Source organism: Delphinapterus leucas, chromosome 21 (genome assembly GCF_059928025.1).
Source record: "Delphinapterus leucas isolate spDelLeu-1000000601 "Yukka" chromosome 21, BTC_Dleu_Yukka2, whole genome shotgun sequence".
Taxonomy (NCBI): domain Eukaryota; kingdom Metazoa; phylum Chordata; class Mammalia; order Artiodactyla; family Monodontidae; genus Delphinapterus; species Delphinapterus leucas.
Genome location: NC_143149.1, coordinates 12,358,448 through 12,383,562, shown reverse-complemented (window position 1 = coordinate 12,383,562; position 25,115 = coordinate 12,358,448). Strand labels below are relative to the sequence as shown.

At 42.3% G+C, this 25,115-nt stretch overlaps 1 protein-coding gene across 5 annotated transcripts in view; it reads right to left on the bottom strand.

The window, feature by feature from the left end:
- The window catches only part of STOX2 (storkhead box 2), a 224,795-nt gene that overhangs the window by 174,466 nt on the left and 25,214 nt on the right, over window positions 1–25,115 (bottom strand). For 3 of the 5 annotated variants that reach the window (XM_089903643.1, XM_089903644.1, XM_089903645.1), the window contains exon 1: window positions 1–25,115. This exon is cut by the window's left edge and continues 3,347 nt beyond it; it is cut by the window's right edge and continues 24,074 nt beyond it. The exons of the other annotated variants lie outside the window; for them this stretch is intronic. The gene's annotated coding sequence lies outside the window, so the exon portion shown is untranslated. 5 annotated transcript variants of the gene reach the window in all.

Genomic DNA, 25,115 nt, shown 5'->3' with positions numbered 1-25,115 from the left:
ACTGCATAACTTTCTAGAAGACTGTGCTGTGTTTGGTGTCTGAGGTTGGGTTGGTCAATATCCCCCCAGTTTCCTTTTCCCTTCTTCTCATTCAACCTTTCTCCTCTCCAATTTGCTCTATACCAAAGGTATTGGCACTTAGCTCGCACACGTTTTGTTTTATATATATAATATTTTTAAAGTACATGAGTGACAACAGTGAAAACAGTGGAGGAGGGAATTCCGTGGGCCAGTTCCTCCACAAAACAGCTAATAAAAACTGTTAGAATCAACTTTATCTGCTCTAAAGCTTTACAGCAACCAGGTGAACACATAATCAAGAAAAAAGTGGCTAAATGTCAGTAAGAGGGATTTGTGGCATTTTGACTTCCCTAGCCCCATGCCCCCTTACCCAGCTCAATGGTGGTTTTGAAGACACAACCCACTTCCCTGGTGTGGGTTCATGGTGCTGGAAGGGTCAGAGCAGACGTTGTTTTCAAATAATTATGGTTATGTTTGACCTGCCTGGTGACTCCCTGAAGGACAGATGCAAAGGTCTTATGTTTACTTCATCTAATTCTGAACTCTCCCTGAGTGAAGAGGTGAGTACCCAAGAGGAATTTGTCAAAAAGGTTTAAAGGCAAATGAATTATCTGCTGCCACTTGGGGCAAAGGATACTGTTTGTGACAAACAACAGACGCACCAAAAAGCCTGGTAAGAGTGAGATACTTTGGGAAATAAAGATTTTGAAAGCTCCTACATGTTCCTGGGAATCTAAAAGTTCATATGCATGGTATACCCGCAGAAAAGATCAGAGAAGGTCCTAATGTTGCAGTTCAAACTGACTTTCAGGCTCTGTGCAAGCAGGAAGTGAAAACTAGGGCAGAGCTGTAAACGGCATGGTGAGTGTTGAAGGCATGCTCCAAACACACACAGCCTACTAGCTATTTAATTTTTGCTTTTTTCTTTCTCTCTCTTCCCCCTCCGCCTCCTTTTTTCTTTTCTTTTCTTTTCTTTTCCTTTCTTTCTTTTTTATTTTTTGGTTTGAGAAGTTTAAGGAAATCTCTTTCAAAATTGCTAACTGAACACCACACTAACAAAGACATCAATGGCTTCATATGACAAAGAATATAGGCTTCACAAAATCGTTTCAGAAAAATCACTAAACAAAGATCAGCAACCACAAAAGTCAAGAAAAACAAGGCCTGAGGGCTTCCCTGGTGGCGCTAGTGGTTGACAGTCCGCCTGCCGATGCAGGGGACACGGGTTCGAGCCCCGGTCCGGGAAGATCCCACATGCTGCGGAGCGGCTGGGCCCGTGAGCCACGGCCGCTGAGCCTGCGCGTCTGGAGCCTGTGCTCTGCAACGGGAGAGGCCACAACAGTGAGAGGCCCGTGTACCGAAAAAAAAAAAAAAAACTATATAAAACAATAATTACAAATCTATGTCAATGGGCACACATGGTATCAAAACATGATTTGGGACAACAAAGCACATATGCACAAGACAGCAGTAAACAGTGAGAGGTTGCATTCCTAAAGCACTGGACAGCCACAGCCCCCTAGAAAAGACACCCTCTCTGCCACATCCTCTCCGCTTTGCTAGTTAACTACTTGGTCTTTACAGGCATTTGACTTTACAATTCTTCTGTTTAAAAGTGCTTCCCGATTAATCATGCTTCCGCTTAGAAACCCCAAATGGTTGTTGATTTCCTAGCAAATAAAATTCAGTCTACTTGGTCTGGCATCAAAGACCTGGAATGTGTCCCTTTTCCATCTTTTTGGCCTCATTTCTAAGAATTCTGTGTGGCACATTCAACAATCCAGAAAAATTGAACTGTTGACTCTTCCTATTTCCAATCTCCCTAAACCCATTCCCTACCTGGTTTAAGCTTTACTGAAGCTTTTCCAGGACTGGATGGAATGACCTTCCCCAGCTTTGTAGGTGTAAAGTCCATCCAGCCAGTGATATTCCTTTGTCCATTCTCCCTCCTGGAAGCCGTCTCTCCCTCTTCTGGACTCCTGTATCACTTTTGCTGTACTTCTCTGTAAGTATTACTTTCTATTTTGTATTTAGCTGTGGTGGACATTTCTTATTGTCCCTTTTAGATTGTCAGAGTCATCCCTGTTTCTTATATACTGTAAGAACAGTATACAGTTTCTTTGCACCGTTATTCGCTAAATTGTCTTTAAATTTTAAATTTAAGAAATGTGAAAATAACTGACAAATCACGTTCTGTATTTTTGAATTTGGAACAGAAAAATTCCTTAGCACCAAGTTTGGAAACAAGCAAGAATTCTTGGGTTTGAAAGTAAAACTCGAAACAAAATGCTGGGTAATTAATCTTTTCTCTTTTTTTTAATATTGGTGCTTTTCTATTTAAGGAAAATATTATAATTTTAAAAAGCCCTCTCTAAGCAGCATTTACTTCCTTTTTTTTTGCGGTACGCGGGCCTCACACTGTTGTGGCCTCTCCCGCTGCGGAGCACAGGCTCCGGACGCGCAGGCTCGGCGGCCATGGCTCACGGGCGCAGTCGCTCCGCAGCATGTGGGATCTTCCCAGACCAGGGCACGAACCCGTGTCCCCTGCATCGGCAGGCGGACTCTCAACCACTGCGCCACCAGGGAAGCCCGCATTTATTTCTTATAAATAAGAGAGGAACATGTGTGCTGATTATTTTTAACATGTTTACTTTGTTTGATTTTCAGGTAGGCAATCCTCACAAAACACTCCCTAAACTCTTTCTTCTCATTTGCTTCTCAGCTTCTGCTCCCTTACAATCCACAAGAAATCAGAAAAAGTAAGAATATTTTAGCCACTGGACCACAGCATTATTACCCTGCAATATTTCTTTGTGTCACTTAATGTTTAGTGGTTTCAGATACATCTTTACTCTAATAGCTAAACATAAAAGACATGGCTAAAGTGTTTACAGATACATTTTTTTTTTAATCTGAAAGCTACCCAAGACCTTCTTAGTCTATGGATTACACACCTTTACATCATTGATATTTATATACTTTGTCCATTTAACTTGACTTTGGCTATCGGCTGTCAAATTCTATTTAGTCTCCAAATGAAATGAGATAGTTAAAACGATCTGTTAATAATTCTGAAAGAACTCTCCTGAAATATTAAGGCAGAGAAAAAGCTCTGTTATGCTATTAAATAGTGGACATGTGTATGAACATGATGAGCTAGAATTCACTTTTATATACACTTCTTTCTTAATAGCTTTACCTTCCCCCAATTTTATGTACTTGAAAATCCACTGATACTTCAGCCAAATGAATTGCTTACACTTTTTTAGTAGTTATTTCACCTTGTCAGTGAGAATGTGGAAGCAGTTTGGAATTACTACATGAGAATATAAGCTCCATGAGGGCAAGAACTTCCACAGTTCTGTTCACTGACTGTTTCTCTTCATCACCATATAGTACCTGGTACACAGTTGGCTCTCAATAAATGTTTGTCCCACATCTGTTGAATTTGTAGAACTAAATCACAAAAAGATTGAATTTCATAGTCAAAGAATTGCAAATATTCTTTGCAATTAACAATTTTGCTGTCAAAAACAACAAAGTTATTTTTCATGATTACTTTCTAAAGTTCCATCTCTTGAACTCTGAGGTTCTTTTATAGAACCAGATAGAGCATCATTTAATCAGTGTGGGACAGCTCACCTTGCTGACACACAGGGTCGTTGCAAAGCAGAACTGCTTTAGGTAGTAGGATCCATTTAGTAAGCTGTCATTTAACTACACTTAATGACAACCTATTCACCTGGGGGAGCAGCTGCCTCTCCGAGAGGTGAACAAATAGCTCTCTTTGCCTTGGAAGAAATAGACTCAGTACATTTGAGCCTTTTAACAGCCTCCCTATTTATAATTAGGAGTACTCTCAGTACTCACACCATCACTTGTGTCATTAGATTCTATAAATATAAATGCGTCTCTAGTGCTTCTTTCTTTTTGGTCTCTGCACTCTTTCTTTGCAACTTCCATTTCGAACAGTCCTAAGATGTCTGTTCAGAGTTCTGAAGTCTTCAAATGGCTCACAGACATGGTATCACCTGGCACTGTAGACTCTCCACCCATGACCCCAGTGGTCCACAAATGTAACTCCCCTTCCTTAGGTATTTTCTAGGGGTGATCTGGCTATCTAAAGAAAAATAGATAACGTCTCTTTGTTTGGAGTAAAATTTAAACAAAAGGCATGAGGAAATCTAATGTAATGTTGGGAGAGGAAGAACTCTCTTCCTAGAGACCCTTTACCCTTTCGCACTGGCTGTTCCAGGCGTGTCCCCCTTGGTCCTCACTACACCCCTGCCCGTGCACGTGCTCCCATGACCATTCAGACCGCAGGCTCCTTTTCCTCAAGCATCTCTCCCAGGCTGGAAGGCCCTCTAACTACCCTCACCTTCCCACCCTGGGGTATATACACCATTCACATCCAATCTCAGGTCTAGGCTTGACCCTAGCTGCTCCAGACACCCTAATCTTTTCCCTCTCTGAGCTCCCTTAACAGTGGCAGCAAAATGCCCCTGGGTGGGAGTGGTGAGTGCTTATTTCAGCTTCAACCGAAACATTCCCTTGCTTGTTTGTTTTACATATAAGGCTCCAGGTAAGTGTTAGTTGAAGAAAGAATTCTGTCGTTAAGAAAATAAAATAAAAATAAAATCCAGAAACCATTGGTTTGCAGTGCTAATTTTGGTAAACAATTGGTCACTGGATTACTTAAGGTTTAGTCCTACCTTGCAAACCAAATCAAGAGGCTTTTGAAGGGCAGAATGTATCTTATTTTTTGTAGTTATCACCCTTGGTATGTAGTATAATGCTATGTAACATGGTAAGTGTTCTAGAAAATATAGCTGAGTAAATGAATTTTAATGTTAAAATTAGAATATATCATACAGACACCCCTCCTCTAGAGATGAACTTTGTGGGGTGCCAGGAATTTCTATATCTCAGTGTGGTTGGTTGTTACAGGGGTATGTATCTATGTGTGTATATATATATTTTTTTTTATATATACTATATCATTGAACTGTACACTTAAAGATAGTACACTTTTTATATGCTTTACTGTATTAGGTTAGCCCTCAATTTTTACATAAATCACACAATTAAAAAGTAAGAAAAAATGCATTTGCTCAACAAGCATGAGTTGAGTCCATATTATATTCCTGGCTCTGGGCAAGGTACTGTGTTCCACATTTATTCACCAGTGACTATACACTATGAGATGACATGGTCCTTTTACCCTCACAGAGTTTAAAGTCATGTGGGGAGGATAAACAATTAAATAAGCAATTGTAGTCAAGAAGGATAAACATGCACTAAACCTGTACAGTCATGCCAGCATCTGATTTTATGATGTGTAGATATTTAAATGCAAGCTTTCACAATGTAAATGGAGAAGCCCAGATTCAGATACAGGCAGTCGCTCAGTTCCCTGCCTACCTGGTGACTCCATCTGCATCCACCACAAAAGCAGCACCTCTTCAGAAGGACCAGGATGGACTCAGCTGCCCAGGGTCCCTTGGTCCCTCCCTCCTGGCTCACCAGCCAGTTCTGGGGCCTTTGGGTCTCCTTTGTCCTTGAGGGTCCCTTTCTCCTGGAGCCCCCTGAAACAGGAGGATGTGAAGGAGGGGCAAAGTGAATTACCTTTCATTGAACACCGACTCTGTGCCAGTTACCGCACTAAGCAATGTGTCAATTCTTCCCACAAACCCTCAGACTTTTGTCCGATTCTGTCATCCTCATTTCACGTATAAGGAAAGTGAAGGTGACAGAATAAATAGCCGTGAGTGACAAGGCTGAGACTGAAATCCAGGTCTGGGGACCAGGACTGGGGCTGCCCCAAGAGTTTCTCCTTCCAGAAGTTCAAGCAACTCTTAGGGAGCTATGTCAACCCTTTTTACGGACCCAGAACATCTAGGAGAATGGAAAGCTGCCCACAGCCCTGCTGCGCAGCTCATGAAAATCAAGGAGACCAGCGTGTCCCTCTGTCTTTCCCCATAACGACACGAGCTTCAGGAACCAGCTGGCCATTCCAAGGTTCAGACGCCTCCATTCCAAGCCTTGATGAGATAAATACACTCAACCCGAAGGAAGCAGTTCTACAGATGCAGTTCCCAAACTCCAAACACTGTAAGAAGTCCTAGCCTAGTAAAATCATTCTATTTCCTAAATGGGAAGATATCCTTGAGATACGAGCCCTGAGAGAACTGGATACTTATCCTGAATATTTGCTATCATTAGAAAACGACTTCTTCATGTCTTGCTTTTAAAAAAATTTTTTTTCTATCAGCCATGTTGTTTTGTTTTGTTTTGTTTTTCTCTTGGACATAAGTTTCTGTTTCAAACAGCATTTCAAAAAAGCAAAATTTAAATTTTAAAGTGCTTTATTTTAGACAAATCTGGCCAGTGCAATAAAGAATCAGTTTTAATTTCCTAACCAATATGTGCTTATCCCTAATGTCCTAGGGGACTGAGCCTTAAATGACTGCAACAGAATGGTGACTTTATCCTAGTAGGAAAAAGGCTTTACCCCCCTTAATTTCTCCAACACTTAATTTGAGACACAAAATAGCAAGACAAAGATGACAGAGCTGGCAGGACACCTGAAGCTGAAACAGGAAACTCTGTATCCAGCCTCAAAGATAAGGTTTAGACAAGCGCTTTTCAACCACCAGGAGGTTGTAGGAAGTAGTGTGATTTGACAATTACACAGGACATGAGTTTCAGGCCTAGTTTCAATCTCAGCTCTGTCACTAACTTGTGATGTGCTCTTGGGCAAGTCTGTCCAGCTCCCCACACTTCTGGTCTTGATCTCTACAGCCAGCGGGGTCACACCATAACAGCACTGGCCAATTGACTTGACAGGGTTGTTATGAATAGCAAAGAACATAGCAATTATAACACACACACACACGTTACACAACTGCGCCATTATGGGAATCTAGCACGGCGGCTGGGTAGGAGGAATATATGACAAGTCATAAGATGCAAAATTCTGCATGGGTATTTACTGGAAGAAATACATTTCAGCCTGCACGTCAATCAACTGAGCTTTTCTCCTCGTTTCTGCGTCTTCTTCTTTTCAACCCCTGCTCCCTTCCGGTCTTTAAAACCCGCTGCTCAGCTCAGTCACAAATTGGGATGTGACTTTTGGGTGACGAGGATGTGCAGTCTTGGCAAAAGCAAATACAAGAACTCACTAGCCCTCTGAGAGTATTCATTTCCATTTTGCTCTTCTTATGAAAATGGAAATAAGGAAACTGGAGAGTGTGATGGACTGAACGTTTGTGTCCCTCCCGCCACCCTCAAAGCGCACAAGTTGATGCCCTAACCCCCGATGTGAAGGTATCTCACTGCATCTGAGCACAGAGTATTCAAGAGAACACTTGCGTCAGGAATTAGCAGCCTGCGCGGCACAAAGCAGGCATATACGGTGGTAGCCTCAGAAAGAGAAAAGAGATTGTCAGAGAAGCTGAACTAAACGACAACTGCCTCAATCTGAACTTCAGCTAAACACACACAATCTCTTTTAAGTAATCCCCACAGAATAACTAAAGCGGGAGTCAGCAAACTAGGGCCCGCACACCAAATCCAGCTTGCAGTTCCATGGCCAGGGAGCTAAGAACTGTTTGTCCATTTTTAAATGCTTGAGAAAAGATAGAACTTCATCACATGTGAAAATTACAGGAAATTCAAATCTGAGTGTCCGTAAATAGAGTTTTATTGGGACCCAGCCATGCTCATCCATTTACATATGTCTAGGCTGCTTTTGTGTGACAAAGGCAGAGCTGGGTAGTTATGACAGAGACCATATGGCCCATAAAGCTAAAGATATTTACTATCTTGCCCTTTATAGAAGAAGTTTGCCAAGCCCTGATCTAAAGTTCCGTTCCCATGAAGGTGGACTAAAGCTTCTGTACACAGACAGGGCCGAGCAAGTATAAAAAGTGAGTGGAAAATAGAGGGTACAAAAGCAAGTTCATCTTCTACGTCACCGAGCTCTGAGGAGTTCTAGAAGTCGGGGCGAGGTCCCTCTGGGAGAAGTCTGGGCAAGGTTCTGAGCAGCTCATCCCTCCTCCCCAAAAAAGTCCTTCTGCTTTCATCCTTATATATTGGGATGCCATGTGTAATTTTATTTGAAAAAAGGGTTTTCTTTCCAAGACAAATAAAGAAGTCTGAAACTCGCTGTGACTTATTTTATCGAGAAGAGATGATTGCAAACTCAAGCACGCTTCAAAGGCAGTGAATGAAAAGGGACCATTATGCATGGAAAATCACACAAACCAGGACTAAAACCCAATTTGCTAAGAACAGAACGCGGGCAGCCAGCATGGTAGGTTCTAAGAAGACGTGATCTTTGTCATAAAGCACTTTCTTCCACCTCGGCTTAACCCGTTCCGCACACAGCCCTGGAGCACCCTTCATTAAATATATAAAATCGCAAAGCAATTTGATTCACAGGCCCGTATGAGGGTCACACGCCCATTTTCCTGGTGGCAGCCCGATCAAAAACCTTAAAGAAACTACAAAGTGTTGCAGAGCACCTATAACTTATTTTTATAAGTAATGAGTCATTAACAGGTACTTCGGGAGGTAATTAAAGGAAAACTAATAGCAGCAGACTGTAAGGCTTGGAGTTTTCCTGTTTGCTTTGTTAGTAAAGCCATAGTCTTCTACATGCCATTTAAATCTCTGAAAAATTAGTTTAGTCGTGTAGTATGGAACTAGTAAACTGATATACGCTAGGTTCCGTCTAAAAAAGCAGCTCTACCGTGTCACTAGATGTGCAAGCAGGAGCTGAATGATCTGTTGGGGAGATTGCAAGAGGCTTCCTGCCTTGACGGTGGGATAGGATGTTCCCAGGAGACTTTCAGGCCCGAGAGCTTATGATTTGATAGCGTTTCTGGCTGAAGGGAGTATTCCAGATCTCCCAAACTCGAACCTAGCAAGGTTTGCAGTGTGAATGTTGGCGTGGATTCTCCTTCCTAACCTTGGCGAAAGGGTGGTTTGGGGCCTAGGAGATCCAACATGGTAAGTTGAGCATGAGAGCTGCTGAGGGTGGTACTGTATTTATTAGCTGGATCTGTCCAGGTGCCTGGGTGAATGAGGGAGAGGTAACTGACTTCGTAACTTGATATGTTTATGGGACTGTATGTGATCTTGTGTGTGACTGTCTGAACGTGAATGTGTGGGTCTGCAGTGACCACAGCTTGGTGTAAATATGTAACTGGCCACGTGTATGTGACTGTGGTTGTGTATGATAACATGGGAACACTTGTGTCCTAATAGTCTCACACTCGAAATACAGCAGACACTGCACCACAAAAATAAACAAACTAATTAATTAACTTTTAAAAATAAATTAAAAAAATAAAAAAGCAGCTCTGGTACATATTAATGTATTTGTTTATTTTTTAAAAAATATTTATTTATTTGGCTGTGCCGAGTCTTAGTAGCAGCATCCAGGATCTCCTTTGCGGCATGCGGGCTCCTTTCAGTTGCGGCATGCATGTGGGATTTAGTTCCCCAACCAGGGATTGAACCCGGGCCCCCTGCTTTGGGAGTGCAGAGTCTTAACCACTGGACCAGCAGGGAAATCCCTGATACATATATATTAAGACTGAGTCTTGTGGAACGCCTGGGGCAGTCGATACTTCTCAAATACTTCTTCAAATCAAGAAAGGCAGTAAGAACTACTAGGGAAATGAGGAATCATCTGTGTGTTATATTTTTATAAATATGTGTTGTAATGAGCATAAAAAGATCAAGTGACTTCATTATCCACCAAATTTTTTTTTACAGGGATTAAATGAGGAAATTAATTACATAAGCCACTCACCGGCAAGAACAGAGCACTTGCTGAAAGCCAGGCCAGGACTCACCACCCCAAAGTTAAATCCTTTTCCATACAAGTGACTCTCCCAAATCGTACGCATCCATTGGAAAATAAAACTCCCACCATAAATATTTCTCTTACCTGCTATTTTTCAATATCTTGATTCAGGCAAGATCAATTCTGTATTTGTTTTCATTATTCATCCAATAGCAAATCCTTAATGAGTTGCTTATTTTCCCTGCCTCTGTTTTCTGAACTTCTTACCTATTCTAAAAAGTTGTCTTATATTTTGCACTATACGGGTATCCAGTCATCATGCCGTATACCTCAAACTTGTACAGTGCTGTATGTCAATTACATCTCAATAAAACTGAAAAAATATATATTTTAAGTTGTTCTAAATATTCTAAAATAGCAAGTGAGACAACTTCCAAACGTACCTCACTTTAAAGTAAGAAGCAGTCTGGGCAGTAAGAGGCAGGGACGGGACCTGCCCGCATGCTAAGGAGGGTTCTGATTCTTTAATAACAGTATGTTGAAAATGCTCTCCCTCAGACCTACAGCCTGCAGTGTCTCTAAGAACATACTGTAACCACATTCCTGATCACTTCTGTGGCCAAATAAATAGACTAAGACTAAATCTCAGGCATGGAAGAGGGGATCTGGCACGTTTGAAATATGCATGTGCGACAAGCCCCAAAGTATTAGAACTCCCAATGAAGCTGTTACTTTTGCTACAATCATTTAGAGTGGATTTCTAAGAGGCAAAGTTGAATTGTGGCAATTCTATACAGTCAAATATAGCTAATACACACACACACACACGCCCCCCCACACATAAAATCCCTCTTTGCTATATATATATATATATGTATGCTGTAAGAAAGCATCACTGCAGTGGATTTGCAGCGACAAAGTCAGACTGATTTTGCTTTTCTTCGCTTGCCCCCTGGTGGGGAGATAACTGTAATCCACTCGAATGAAAAGGACACAAAAAGCCCAAAGAATTCATCCTTCAGATAACAAGAGTTCAGCTGTAAAAGTACAAGGACAAAGAAAAGACACTTGAAACAAACATAGAATTTTCCAAATAAGCTAGGAATCATTACTTTCTGTCACCCATCCATCCTCCAAAAACTCAGCCTTTCACGCCCACTGCCTACTGCTAACAATAAGGTATTCAAATATTCCAATCTAGGTCCGAAAAACTTGATTCCAAAAAGTAAAGTCATGAGTTGCATCCCCTCTCCCCTAATCACTCCACCCCCAACACACACACACACACACACACACACACACACACGCACTCAGGAAAAAGAAAGGAAGCTTTGCAGGCTGAGTCTTCATGTGCCACAAGCCTCCTCTGTGTCCTTCAAAGGGAGTATTTTATAAAAAGAAAAACAAACAAAACCCTTAGAATGTTCACCAAAACTAGCTATGGACCCAGTATCAACTAATTTGGGTATTTTGAAAGTTAATAACTTCATAATTCATACTTACAAGTTATATGGATTCTTAGTTCATGCAATACACAAAATATATGTGTGCCATTTCATCACCACAGATAACTTATAAGAAGCAAAATAACTCATATTCAACTTACTTCCCTTAAATTATGAATGATCATTACCTATTAATTTATATTAATTATCAGACAATTAATATAAATTACTAGAATGCCCTAAAATGGAAAAAATATGAAATGTAAAGTCAAAAAGCCACAGTTCTAACTCTAGCCTCTATCATTAATTTACTCTGTCGTCTTACAATGTAAACTTCCGGGCAGTGAAAGTAAGTTTCTCAACTGTAAAATTAGGGCCTTGAGTGGAGAGGTCCCCCAGGGTCTCTGCAGGGTTGACGTTGTTCGTTCTAGAAGGAAACAGCAGATGAGCCACATCTTCCATTTCCCTTGATCAGAGTGCCCTCTAGTGGCCATCAGGAAAATTACATAATTTTTAAACTATTTTTGCATATATATAGGAGAGTGCTAAATCCCGTGGTACACCAACTTTTTTGGATAGGTGTGATGGTTAATTTTATATGTCAGCCTGGCTAGGCCATGGTACCCAGATAATTGGTCAAACGCCAGTCCAAATGTTGTGATGGCACTTTTTAGATGCGATTAACATTTTGTCCATAGATTTTAAGAAGATGTCCCTCTATAATGTGGGTGGACCTCATCCAAGCACTAGAAGCCTCAAGAGAAAACGATTGAGGCCGCCCAAGGAAGAAGGAACTTCCAGACTGCCTTTGGACTCAAGACTGCAACATCCACTCTTCTCTGGGTCTCCAGCCTGCCAGCCCACCCTGCAAAATCCCAACTCGCCAGCCCCCCACAGTGCGAGCCAATTTCTAAAATTAAATCTCAATCAACCACTCGCCATATATTTATAAACCTGTATATACACAGAGACATACCCACACACCCTATTGGTTGATCCTCTGGAGAACCCTGACTGATACAATCAGTGATCCTTAGGCACTTCCCAGAAAATGCGCATGTACTTCTGTCTCCAAAGTGAAAATTTCTGCAAGTTATGAGACTTGGTGGTGGTGAGAGTCTGTGACTCATGTGAGGGGGTGGGGCGAAGTGGTGAGCTACTCTGTCTACAAGCAAACAGGTCCCATCATGCATCACTGTGAACAAGGAGCTATCCCAAGTGAGGGCAGCACAGAAAGAGGCTAAACTCTCTGAAAACTGTAGCACAATTTTAAGTAAGAGTATCCCTGTGCTGGCCTTGAAGAGACAGGGTCTCTTCACACACTGCGGTCGCCATGGAAAACTTCAGACAAAGCAACCTGGCCATTTATGAGAAGCTCCTTGAACTCCTGGTATCTTTGATGCAGTCATTTCATGTCTCTGTAAATAACAGAGTCAAGATTTGTACAGATACGTTCATCTCAATGTAAGTCACATTAAATCTCAAAATGATCTGTAAGAAAAATGAACTATGACACACCCACAAAATTATCTTTTAGTCATTAAAAATATTTTATATAATTCTAATGATCACAAAATTGTGTTCAGAGAAAAAAAGCAGGGTATGAAATTAGTTTTTTAATGTAAAAAGTATCATTAAATGTAAAGAATGTCACTAAATATATTTCTGAGTAATGGCATTATATGTGACTTTAATTTTAATTTCCTGTATTTTCTAAATGATCCACAGTGAACGTGTTATCTAATAATTTAAAATAAAATGTTTTTATACAGTGAATGGTACTTGAACAGATATGTGTACACCCGTGCTCATAGCAGCATTATTCACAGTAGCCAAAAGGTGGAAGCAACCCAGGTGTTCGTCAACAGATGGATGGATAAACAAAACGTGGTATATATTCATATAATGGAACACTAGTCAGCCTCATAAAGGAATGAAATTCTAATACTTGCTACAACATGGATGAACCTTGACAACAGTATGCTTAGTGAAATCAGACAGACACAGAAGGGTAAATACCTATGATTCCACCTATGTGAGGTACCAAGAAGAGGCAAATTCGCAGAAAGTAGAATAAGGATTACAGGGGCTGGGCTGGGCTGGGGGATGGGAAGTTAGTGTTTAACAGGTACAGTTTTTTGCGGGGAATGGTAAAAAGTTTTAGGTATACATTGTGGTGACGGTTACACGACATTGTGAACGTATTAAACGATGAATATTATGTTAGGTATATTTTATCACAATAAACAGAAAGGGAATGCCCTGGGATGCTTTTTCCTGCTGCCTGAGGCAACTCCAGGGATTCCTCCTCTGCTCTCAGAGTCCTTTCCTACTGCTACTGAAGTGCATATACCTTCATCCAATGGCATAATTACTTGTCTATATAGTGGTCTCCACTTTTTTACTATGAGTCCTAACAGACAGGGATGGACTCCAATTAATCCCTGTACCTCCTGCACACAGCAGGGTAACTGGCACGTAGGAGGTGCATGAAGAAACATTTGGCAGAAATGACTATATGAAAGACAGAAAAGAGAGCCCATTCAAAGATTTACTGAACCTCCTTACCATTAATCAAATTAGAAGCACACATTCCAGATCAACTGGGATGTCCCCAAGTAAAGCTTCACACTGTCACGGGGCCAACTAGAATAGCTTCAGAAAGCTTTAGAGTATAAAATCATTCCCCCTCTTCCAGTTTCATGAGGCTGTCACAAGAGGTCACGGACTCCTGCATGGAAAGAGTTGGTGACTGGCATAGACATTACTGGTGCTCACTGATGTCAGGTCTCCCCTCCCCAGGACACGAGGACCACACCTCCGAGACCCCTCTCCACTGGATGGAGCCGTGGGGTGAGGTCTCGCCAAGGGCTTGTGAACAGAACAGATGCAGATCACTTCCGGGTTGAGCGAACGAACAGTCCCTGATCAACTTTCTGGTTGTTCCCAGAGGTGCACCATAAGACTGAAGCAGCCTGGGTCACAGACTTCGTATGAGGATGAAATAACGCTTAAGGTGTTCAGCCACTGAGATGCTGGGATCGCTTGTCACTTCAGCATAAAACAGCCTATGGACTGGCACAGAGACTCTGATTTCTGGTGGTCCTCGGGTACCGCTGCTCCTGGGAGCCGAGCCCCTGTTCAGCTACCAAATCCAACCAGCCCGAAAAGCAGGATCTTCTGCGCCTCTTCAGGGGATACAAGCCGATCCCAACAAGCTAAGAGGAGTCCAGACAACAAATATGAAAAGTCACTGACTCTCAAAACGGGCCAAGGATTTGAACAGACATTTCTCCAAGGACGACACACACATGGCCAACAGGCACATGAAAAGATGCTAGCATCATCAGTTATCAGGGAAATGCAAATCAAAACCACAAAGAGGTAGCACTTCACACCTGCTAAGATGGCTAAAATTAAAAGGACGGACAATAACAAGTGTTGGTGAGTATGTGCAGAGATCAGAACCCTTATATACTGCTGATGAGATTTTAAAACGGGGCAACCACTCTGGAAAACAGTCTGGCAGTTCCTCAAGATGGAAACATAGTAAACGTAGTTACTATATGACCCAGCAGTTCCACTCCTAGGGATACAGCCCGGAGACATGAAAACATATGTCCACACAAACTCACGTAAATGTTCATAACGGCGTTACTCGTTATAGTGAAAAAGAGGAAACAAAGCAGATCCTTTCCCTCACAGGAACCACAGAGGTCTGCAGACCAGCTCTGTACCCCTCGGGTCACACAGTACTTTGGTGGCAGAGCCAGGACTACCAAATCTACCAGCGCCAGTGCTGTTTTCACTACAGTAATTTTCCTCCAGTAACGAATGACACGAAGGGCAGTAAGAGGAGAGGAGTGAGAGCAGATAGATGCTGATTAACGATTTTTAATATATTAAAACCTACTGGTTGCCAACCCTGCGTTAAGGTCTTTGGACATTATTACCTTCTTTGCCCATTTCCGGATGAAAAGGCTAAGGTTCAAAACAAACTAACTTGCCTGAATGTCACACAGTTAAGAGGAGAAACTGGAATCCAAGCTCCGAGATTCTCTACTTCAAAATGCACGTTTCCCTCCGCGCCACCGTGGGCACCAAACTCTAAAGGTCGCTTGTCCACCCCAGGCCCAGCACCGGCTCATCCCCGGGCTGTCCACTGCCCCTGGAACCCTGGATCGTAAAGATTGCTTGTCTCTTCCACCACATACCCAAAGCTCCTTGAGGCAGGGCCCTCAGCCCCTAGAACGAACTATGGTTTGTTGAATGAATGTCTCAAACGGAAATTCAAAGCAAGCAGGGACTTCCCTGGTGGTCCAGTGGATAAGACTCCACGCTCCCAATGCAGGGGGCCGGAGTTCCATCCTTGGTCGGGGAACTAGATCCCTCATGCCGCAACTAAAGATCCCACGTACCTCAACTAAGACCCACGCAGCCAAAAATTAAAATAATAATAATAAAGAGAAATTCAAAGTGAGCAGCTAATGCTCAAGGAGAGACTTTGTTATCCCCTTTCCTTATACAAATACCATCTGAAGATGAAAAGAACGTGGGATACAGGCAGGATCTTCACTATGATTTGAGAGACGATGGGGAAGGTAAGGAATTCTACAGCCGCCGGCTTCGTTCACTTGTGTGAGTGCACAGGACCTGGACGCCCTATGCAGTTAATTCACACGGGCCGAGACAGCAGCCCCGCCATGCTCCTAGCTCCACCCTGCAGACTGTAGGAAGCCAACCTCTCACCCCAGAGATCACCAGTACACCCAGGCTGCTCCCAGCTCAGAGGGAATAAACCACAGACGAGGTAGTCACAAGCTGATCAGCCACCCAACAGCTTTCCCTGTATTAAACTTCAGAGTTCAAAACGGTTCACGGGAAACATGCAAAGTATTCAGAAACCCATTGGTTCAATACCCATTGAGGACGACAATATTTTGGTATCATACTAGGCTGTGACAGGGAAATGAAACATAGGCTAGTGAATGCTTTACTGCTTACGAAATGCTACTCTCCTATGAAACAATTAATGCTATTGAAGCCATTCTACAGATGGGAACACTGAGACCTGAAGCCATCACATGGCTTGCCCCAGGAGGCTCAGCTGGTTATAAGCAGAGGAAGTACATTCATGCCTGGACCCTGTGACAACAACACATTCTCACGTTCTTTCTATCTACTTTGGCCAAACTGCTGTCAGCCTGGAATGAAAATATACTGTAGAAATTCCAAGGCTCTCCCTGCTGTATGGCACAGGGAACTCCACTATGCTGTACAGTAGAAACTAACAACATTGTAAAACAACCATGCCCCAATTTAAAAAAAAGAAAGAAAGGCATCCCAAGGTTCCCTTCTGCCTCCAATATTTCCATGGGTTCTTTGTTCACTGGCTACTTCTCTGCTGTGGCGAACCTGTAACGATTTTTTCTCATGTACCATGGTCTCTATTTGGATTTCTTCAGGATATTCCCTACGTAACCTGAAGGTCTTGCAGGGCGGATTACAGAGCTAAAGGAACATTTGACGAATAATCTTATTCTGTGGAAGAAATACCCATGCTGTGAACTTAGCTGGGGAAACAACTTTTTAAGGGCATCTCAACTAGCCCCAGCAGCTTCAGCATCACCGAAACTGAGTTTGACCTTTTTTTTTTTTTTTTCTTTTTTTCTTGTGGTACGTGGGCCTCTCACTGTTGTGGCCTCTCCCGTTGCGGAGCACAGGCTCCGGACGCGCAGGCTCAGTGGCCATGGCTCACGGGCCCAGCCGCTCCGCGGCATGTGGGATCTTCCCGGACCGGGGCACGAACCCGTGTCCCCTGCATCGGCAGGCGGACTCTCAACCACTGCGCCACCAGGGAAGCCCTGGACTTGACTTTTTGCAAGCAATTATTAGATGCACCAAAAATAAGTTAAATTAGAAATATTATTAAGAATTAAACTCATCCGTGTTAAAACTTACTGAACCATATCTATCTCAGGGAAGGAAGTTTAGGTACACCATCACCCTGGATCATCTAAATCTGAACAAATCAGCAAAATATTCTTAATAATGGACTAGTCTTCCGAAGTCATGTAAGATTGGAAGAAGGCAGCATGGCATAGCAGAAAGTTTTAAAGTAACTGAAACTGCAGTGTTTGGTCTGCAGAGGTGAAGTTAAAAAGACACTCAGTATTACCCCTTAAATATATATAAGGGACTATGTCTGAAGTTTACCTCCTTCTTCATTTTAATCAAGGAAAGATTCAGACAAAAAGTATAATGGCGGTAAGGTAAGAAACTAGTAATAGGCTCTAGAATTGCCAGAGTTGACCTCAGGGAGGTAAGGAGAAGGTGGTTAAACTTGGGGAATCGGGAGGATTGGGGGAGAGTAGTGAAAAAAAAAAACAGGCAAAGCAAAGACTCAGAAGTGGGGACAGTGTGCTTGGGGCCACAGAGACAGAAAGTGACAAAGAACTGGATTAACAAAATTGATTAAAAGTTTTGGTTTTTTACAGCACAGTAGAGTTTTTATGTGATGTTCAATCAACGCTTCACCACAAAATTCCAACATCTAACAAGATATTTCTAGACCATCCTTTCCCCCATAACTGAAGTCTGATATTCACCAAACATTTACACATTTCTCAGTTTTCCATCAGGGTCATCCAAAACTAATTTTCACTATGACATAATTATTGGCGCTTTCAGGAACGCTCTAACCCTGTTTCCTGACAGGAGCTGCAGTATGGCAGCGCGAGTAAAACGAGAGTCCAAGTTCAAGGAAGAGCCGGGGGCGGAACTGAGCACAGGCAAAAGAGGCAAGCTTCCTTCCCGCCCAGCTTTTCCTTACATGTGTGCAGTTTTCTGTGCGTGTGTTTTCACGGGCAACCTTCTTACTGTCTGTACCCTGCCTCTGGTAGCTCCTACTCTCCTGTAGGCCTCTAGCAACTTCCACTGAAATCTGCCACCCCTCTGCTGCCCAACCCCACCAGGAGAAAGAACCCCATGCCCTCCAGCAGCCTCAGGCTACTCAGGCCTGAAGATCAGCCTAGTTTCGGGGGCTTCTCCACTGAGAGGGACTGACCCAGAATCCCATACCTCCTAAGGCCCGTCCAGGAACAATCTAAACTTGAGAGGGTACGTTTGAACTGAGAACAACTTTACTTCATTAATGATTTAATTACAGGCAGCTAACAAAAAAATATTTATTTTCTGGGCTTCCCTGGTGGCGCAGTGGTTGAGGGTCCGCCTGCCGATGCAGGGGACACAGGTTTGTGCCCAGGTCTGGGAGGATCCCACATGCCGCGGAGCGGCTGGGCCCGTGAGCCATGGTCGCTGAGCCTGCGCGTCCGGAGCCTGTGCTCCGCAACGGGAGAGGCCACAACAGTGAGAGGCCCGCGTACCGCAAAAAAAAAATACATATATATATTTTTTTTTTTTCTAAAAATGCAAACCTGCCTGTTACAAGAACCGTTTAAACATTTCACATAGCACTCTCATTCAACGGTCCTCTATTACTGTGACCTTCCCAAATGTGTTGATGGTGGATCAGGTGACACTGAAACCATAACGAATTTCCTATTCTTGGAAGAGGATTCTTAACTGTTGTCCTTCAGTTGTGAGTGAAGCACATGACTCATTTCTTGTCAATGAGCCACTGGCCTATGATGAAAAGATATGTTTTCCCACCCCGGCTAATTTCAACCAACAGATATGCCCCATATCACCCTCAAATACTTCATCTAACCTCCACATGAGGAATGACAAACAGCCAGGCCAGAGCAGCCCGGCGCACACTGAGACAGCAGGGTCAAAGGAGGTCAGGGTACAAAGACGGTCACAACCGCCTCTCCCAACCCAGCACTTAGGCCTTCATTCGACATCTTCTTTTCTCCCAAAGGAAGATGTATTCAACCGCAGCTTCATTTCACTGCTCTGCGGAATTTAGAAAACAATATCATGACCCATGACGTCATCTCTCAGTGCATCTGGAACGTCTTCCAGCCAGCTGAGAATTTAATAAACCACTTCTGCTTGCATTTGGCCACTGGGAGGGAAATCTTTTAATTATAGTCAGAACATTAAGTTACATGTGGCCCTATTTTCTACCACGTGCAAAGACAACAAGTTGGCATAAAGCAAATGAGAAGGCACCGGGTGATCTGACATGGCTTTATTAGGGGCAGAAGTGAGATCAGTTCTTGTCAAACAGACACTGGAAACAGCACCGCTCCCTGAGGCACTGTGCCCAGAGCCGGGTAAAAACCCAGGGACAGCCTGGAAACAGGCACAATCAGCCTAACTCCAGCAGCCGCGGAGAAGTGGTCCACAGGGCTCTCTAATAGCACCCACATGCCTCATCACTGCATGAACAGCTACAGAGGCACAGTAATGCCCATCTTCAGGACTAACCTAGAAAATATCTGTGAAAGCACCTCACATTTGGGCCTGACACATAGCAGGTTCAATAATTGTTCCCTTTTCTTCATGTCTCTTTGGGAATATAAATTCATTGACCCAGAGAAGAGAATTACTCAGTTTCACTTCCGACAGGAAACAGATCTGTTTATAAAGTGCATGAAATTAGGGTTAGTTAGGTGCTTTGGGCTGTAAGTAACAGAAACCCCAAGTCAAGCTGGCTAAAAACTGCAGAGGATATATATTGGCTCACATGACTGCAAACTCCAGAGAAAGGGCTGGAATCAGGAAGGGCATGGCCCAGGGGCTCAGACAAGGACCAGAGACCGATTTCCCCACGAAATTCAGAAGGTGTTGTGTTACTATTTATCCTAGTGACTTGCAGTTTTTAAAAAAAACACAATAAAATAAGGAACAATAAATAGTCTTCCTGCTTACAGAAATTTTCTAGTTATGTATAATTTTCTAGTTGTATAAGTACTGGTGGGTTCTTGAGGTTGGAAAGATCTACAACAAAGAGAAAGATAGGCAACAAAATGACAACAGACTAAGAGTTTTAATAGAAAGGGTACAGAAACAGGCTTTTCCCATGTCTTCTCTTTTTCCTCTCTGCTACTTCCATAACTCAATCCCACAGCAGTCTTAGAGAATACTGAATATAGAGATTAATATTTCAAAAATAAGAACTTGTGGACCTAAAGTTACGTTCAACTCACAGCAGGAGAGGGTGTGGAGAAAGGGAGCCCTCCTACACTATTGGTGGGAACGTAAATTGGTGCAGTCACTATGGAAGGTCCTTAAAGGACTAAAAACAGAACTACCATATGATCCAGCAATTCCATTCCTGGGCATATATCCAGAAAAGACCAAAATTCTAAATTAAAAAGATGCACGCACCCCAATGTTCACAGCAGCACTATTTACAATAGTCAAGACATGGAAACAACCCAAGTGTCCATCAACAGGCGATTGGTTTAAGAAGATGTGGTGTGGGAATGTGGAATATTGCTCAGCCATAAAAAAGAACGAAATATTACCATTTGCTGCAACATGGATGGACCTAGAGAATATCGTACTAAGTAAGTCAGGCAAAGAAAGACAAATATTATATGATATCTCTTACATGTGGAATCTAAAAAATAATACAAATGAATCTATATACAAAACAGAAACAGACTCACAGGCATAGAAAACAAACTTATGGTTACCAAAGGAGAAGCAGGGGAGGCATAAATTGGGAGTATCAGATACAAACTACTATACACAAAATCGATAATCAATCATGACTTACTGTATAACACAGGGAACTATATTCAATATCTTGGAATAACCTATAATGGAAAATAATCTGAAATATATATATAAACATATATGTAACTGAATCATTTTGCTGTACACCTGAAACTAATGCAAACTGCAAATCGACTATACTTAAATTCAAAAAAAAGCACAGCAGATTAAATGTCTCACCAAAAATCCAGTAGCTTCATGATTCAGTTTTAAGAATAACTTTTAATGAGTATGAAAAATGATTGGGACATAAAACAAATACAATTTCTCTAACCAAAGAAAAAAAAGATAGGTTTCTAAAAACACTGAAAACCACCTCTTCGGATAGGAATAGAGTAAAAGTCTATTCCTAAAATCTCTTGTTTCTTAATGCTAGTTGGCAAAATATCTGGAGGAAATCAGTCTACTTTATAAATGCTACTGAATAAAACAGCTGAAATAAGTAAATTGCTGTTCTAATCTCCCGGTTGGCACCCAAACCAAATTGCTTTCTTTCTTATGCCTGTTCCAACTTAAACCTACTTGATGAAGCTCATATGTCTGCAGCAGCAAGTTTCAGCAGTGGATTTTACAGCACACACATGATCCTCAGTCTAGCTTTAAAGTCCAATTCCATCAAACTCGAGGTAAATCACGATACTTTACTTTGAAGTTAGGAAGCCCCTCAAAACAAAGGGATGAGTAATTTCAAAGCAAACAGAAATATTTCACAGAATTTCATTTTTCCCATTCTCTGAATGCCTTCTCGTTAGACGAAGACATTTTCCAGTCCATTAGAGCCAGACTGAACAATAAAAGCATATACCTAAAAACTTAAATCTGTCACCACTGGGATTACGCCACTGATTTACCCTCCTCCCCGCAAACACATTTATTTCCTTTACTCAAAGACAGGATCATCATTAAGCTTACCCTCAAATTTCTATCAAGATTTTTTCAAGGAAAAAAAAGCCAACATCACGACTTCCCAGTTGCCACTGAAAGAAGAATCAAGTGGAAAGGCAGAGATAAAGAATGGAATGCAGAAAATATACATGTAGGACAGAATATGATTTCAGATTCTAAATACAAACCACAAGCCATACCCATCATATTTTCCGGGGGCTGTTTCTTCCTTCCACCTTTCCTTTTTTCTCCATCAAGTCCTCTACTCCTGCATCATTCACCCCAAGCTTGTAACCTTGGAGTTACAAGCCAATGCCCTCTGGCTTTTTCTGAATCCAGTCAGTCACCACAGCCAGTTGACAGCTCCTGGGACATACCTTTCATCATCCTCACACTGTGTGCCTTGCAAAATGCAGACACGTGATAAATATTTGCTGAATTAAGTTCAATAAGTAGATGTTTTCAGGTATTCTGCTTTAAAAATCATTATGAAAAACAGGCTATCTTTTGTTTGGGTCCTGATTTGAACCAATGAACTATAAAAAAAAAAATGTTAATGCAACCATCAAAGAAATTTAAAGACAAACTGGATAGTTGAGACTAGGAACAACCGGTAACATTTTTAAGTGTGATAATGGCATTGTGATTATACTGAAAATCCATCATTTAGAGATATATACATGAGTATTTACATGGAGGTTATATGTCTGGGATTTTCTTCAAAATAATCCAAAGTGGAGATGTAGGAGGAGGTGGGGATACAGATGAGACAAGACAAGAAATGTACTGATAAGCATTGACGATGCCTAAACAGGAATCCATTATATGGTTCCCTCTATTTCTGTATATGATCAACATTTTTCACATTAATAAAATGGGCTTTTTTCTTATTCAAGTGCCATAAGAGTACAGAGGTTGTAGCCAGACTTTCTGAGTTCAAATTCTGGCCCTGCTCCATAGCATCTGGGTGACCTTGGGCAAGTCACTTAATAACTCTGTGCTCCAGTTTCCTCATCTTGTGTCAACAACAGCACCTACCTCAAAGCTTTGTTGAGAAGATGAAATATGTCTGGCATATTACAAATACTTTATATATTTGCTATTACTGTTACCATCAGTATCACTGCTACTATGACGACTTTTTGTATTATTAGTACCTATCGAGACAACTAAGCTCGATGCTGAGAATAGAGGGGAATGTAAAGCACATTCTTTATCTCTTGAGGGTTTTTTGGTCCAACTGGGGATTCGTGACACATAAGGAAAAGAAGGAGAGAGAACTTTGGAATAAACACATTCTATGTACTAAGCACTAAGCTAAGTCTCTTCCTATGAATTATCTCACCAAACCCTGCAGGACCCGTTCCATCTCCTCCATGAAAAATTAGCTCAAGATCTTCAAAGCATCAGCAGGTGGCAAAGAATGTCTCAGCTACCTCAGACAGATATCCACCACTGACCTCCCGACACAGGGGAGCGAGCCTGGACTCTCGGTTCTAAGTTGGCCCCTTTTTAGCAAGTGTCTTCGATGGGCAGCCTCCTTGCTCTCTAAGAGCCAAGGATTATCCACCATGTTTCTCCACCGTCCCCAAGCTCAAGGCCATGTGGGAGGGAGGGGAGACGGAGGACTCTCCGCTCGCGCAGGCCAGGAAGAAAGCCAACTCGGGGCTCCACACTTGGTCCAGGGTAGGAACACAGACTGGCTGCACTGACCTATCCCTGTCCAGGAACCCAGGGAGCTTGCATAAGCTTTAACCCTTCACCACCCGGCAGTCTACTCTTCCACATGTTCCCAGTGAAGCCAGAAACCCCAGGGGAGCTGGGGTCAAATGCATGATGTCTTTGTTTCTCCTACGGTGCCTGGTATCCATGTATCACATGATAAGCACAAAATGCTCCGTCAGTTAACATACTGCTGTTTTCATGAAATGTACATTTTCCTCTTTGCTTCCTTCTGGAGTTTATCCCACAAGTCAAGTAAATAGAGCTTTTGTTAACCAGTTTGTCAAGAAGTAAGTTTTTTTTGTTTTTTGGGTTGTCCTTTTTTTTTTTAAACGATCACACAATAATATTTTTGTGGTTGTTTATCTGAGAGCTGTGCAAGTTTACTGAGATGGCTGGCTGCTCCGTTTAACTCTCTCTAGCATGCTTTTTCATATCAGAGGTAACTGACATTTATCTAAGGAGATTACCCAAGGCCCGTGGCCTAGGAAAATAAAATTGGCTTAAAGGAAAGTAGAATGTAGGTGAGAAATAATTTATATTAAAACGTGGGGAACATTGGGAGGTGGTGAGAATATTTTATTAGCTTTATGACCCAGAAAAAAAAAGTAAAGCTTAATAGGGAGGTATCCCTGCTTAAATTCTCCCATTCTGGCCAGTCTGAATTTATTATAGGATTATTTTAATCCCAAATAATTTTCAACTAGGTGACAGTTTATGGGATGAAGCTCAATGAAACTGTAACTTAAAACCGTCAAATTATTTGAACGCTTGCTGTCTCCTCACAGCTAAAACCCACTTCTCCTGGAAAGCGTGGCAGCCAGGTTTACAAAATACAGGGCTATATACGTCTGCGTATCTGGGGAAAAGATGGAGGCCCGAGGCTGCATCTGAAGGACAAAGTTGTATTGTTGTTATACCGTTTTTAATGTACGGTGTACGCCACCCTTTACAATATTTCAAATGCGCCGAAGAACAAGACCTTCGCCTGGGGGTCATTTACAGTCTAGGGGCGCAGATGGAAAGAGCCCAGGAAAACTGTAGGAAAAGCCCTAGTAATCACAGGAATTGAAGTTCTGCTCATCAGGCAAGTTTTCAGCCCTGCTGAAACCGTCCACCAGATGGACTCGGGAGCATAAGATGATACCTGTGGGCACTGGGTTGGGAACTACGACCATGTGCTTTGCTGTAGCCTCTCGCGGGCCAAACATCTGACAACATGATTGGGCAGGAAAAAGGAATAACAGAGGCTGGTGGGAAGGAAAGCCTTTCATTGCACAGTTTGCCTTTGACGATCTCCTTCTGGACAGCCGTGGCTTTCTGATGGTCATTTTAACAAGAAAGGGGACCCCTACTAGATTATCGTAATTAAATTTCCAGGGGAACCACAGTGGGCTGGGCAGAAGCAGGGGAGTGTGTGGGAAGAAGGATGCCCCGGGGAGGCCCTGTGGAGGCTGGCACATCTGGGCAGAAGCCTCAGCACTGCCCCCTCTACCTATCCGACATCAGGTAAGACATGTACCCTCTCTGAATTTCAG